Here is a 2,169-nt window from a genome sequence, read left to right as displayed (position 1 = left end):
GTATGCAAGGCAAGCCCCTTAACCTCTATACTTGATCTTGAGCCTTCAGTATTAATTCTTTTTTTGGGGAGGGGCCACACCCGGCGGTGCTCAGGGGTTACTCCTGGCTGTCTGCTCAGAAATAGCTCCTGGCAGGCACGGGAGGACCATATGGGACACCGGGATTTGAACCAACCACCTTTGGTCCTGGATCAGCTGCTTGCAAGGCAAACGCCGCTGTGCTATCTCTCAGGGCCCAGTATTAATTCTTAAGTTGATATTTTCTTCTCTCTGTGATGTGTGTTATATCACTAATTCCTGTTTGTCTCATAAGTTCATATAAGACATAGCTTTATTTTACGAAATCACATCATTGCTTCCTCATTTACTCATTTTGACATTTACTTTATTTTGAGATTTTGAAGATATATGTGATTTGACGGCCCTTAAAAAGTGAAATTCCATCAGCTTTTATGCCCCCATTATTTTCATTGTTAAGGTACTTAATTATTTAAACAGTGCTAGACTTTTAAAGACACTTAACTTCAATATAAATTTAGTCAGCCTATTCACTTTGAGCATATTGTCACATTCGTTATGCTTAACTTTGCTGAGCAGAATTTGGGTGCTTTCCAGAATAGGAGATATTTTTTGGCTTCTGTGCAATTGAACTACCATATCAGGAGAGCAGCAGGAGAGGTTTTCCATGGAAATACGTACATTGCCCTTTCCTCCATGGACTTTCTCTGAAAAGAGGCCTCAGATGCCCTTCGGGAGCCTGAGCCTCCTGTGATCACAAGATCTCAGTATCACTTACACATGCTCTTAGCAGACCATGTGTCCCCTGCACAGCTAAAAGCACAGGGACTTGATGCCAGCCAGAGCAGCACAAAGCACATAGGAGAGGAGGGAAAACTCTGCTTTCAAGTAAAGCCTAGTCTCAGCAGGCTTAGTATCGAGGGAAGTGGGGTGCAGCAACAGAAAGATGCAGGAATCACGTGGGGGAAGCTAGGTGCTGGGAGTTTTTTGTAGCTGTTTAAAGAATAAGTAATCTCTTTTATTAGATTGGGGCTAGAGAATGGGAGTTACAAAAGCAGTAAAGACCCAAGGAATGGAAAATATTAAGGTTTTTTCAGTGGTAAGAATGTAATGTCTGCATAGGTGTACAGCTAAAAGTGATTAGGAATTAAACTACCTGGTTACAGTTGCTCACATGGCAAATTTCAGCAAAGGAGCAAAAGAAATAAATCCTGAGTTTTTATTTATTGATTAACTTAAGAGCACATGTGAGGTGCTGAGTTTGATTCAAAGCAGAGTCATTCACACAGATGCATTGTCTCTAAAGGACAAAGCAGAACAAATGCCTTATTTCTCCACATTCTTGCTTAGAGTAGCAAACAAGTTCTTTCTAATCAAGTGCTTTACAGTAAAGTACATGCTAAAGTCTTTCCATTTGTCTGTCTGTCTCTCTCACACACACACATACACACTCATCCAGAATTGTGATTTGTGCAATATGCCGCAATTATCAGCTCATATTTAGGTATTGCAAGGAAAACTATGAGACTGAAAAGTGGGCCTTTTTTATTTTTCAAAAACTTTATTTGTGTATTCTGGAAACTTCTTACTTTTTACAATCAGCTCTCATGCATATCCACTTTCTTCTTCATATAGTAAGTAGAAATTATCCAGATCATTCATATCCAATCTATTCATTTGTTTTTTTTTTTCTCTCTCTCCCCCTCTCTTTTTCTATTTCATCTTTCCACAGACATTATTGAATGTGTATTATAGACACTGGACACTCAGTGGGGTGCTGGTAATTTAAAAAATCACAAAGGCAGGACTGCTGCCTGGACCAGCTCACATCAGGACAGACACACTAATATATTGCCCACATGGTTAGTGCAGTGCATGTGACAGGGACCTGGCAGTGGTTCCAGTTGTGCTCCTTGATGGAAACCTGTCCACGTGTTGACTCCAAAGTCAAGTAAAGAATGAATTGCAGGTATGGGGTGGGAGGGAGAGAGAGGAAAAGAGAGAGACAGAGACAGAGAGACAGAGAGAGACAAAGCGAGACAAAGACAGGAAGCAAGACACAGAGAGGGAGGGAGGGAAGAAGGAAAGAAGGAAGGAAGGAAGGAAGGAAGGAAGGAAGGAAGGAAGGAAGGAAGGAAGGAAGGAAGGAAG

This window comes from Suncus etruscus, chromosome 4 (assembly GCF_024139225.1).
Source record: "Suncus etruscus isolate mSunEtr1 chromosome 4, mSunEtr1.pri.cur, whole genome shotgun sequence".
Lineage (NCBI taxonomy): Eukaryota > Metazoa > Chordata > Mammalia > Eulipotyphla > Soricidae > Suncus > Suncus etruscus.
The sequence above is the reverse complement of the archived record's forward strand: the minus strand, read 5'-3'. Positions refer to the sequence as shown.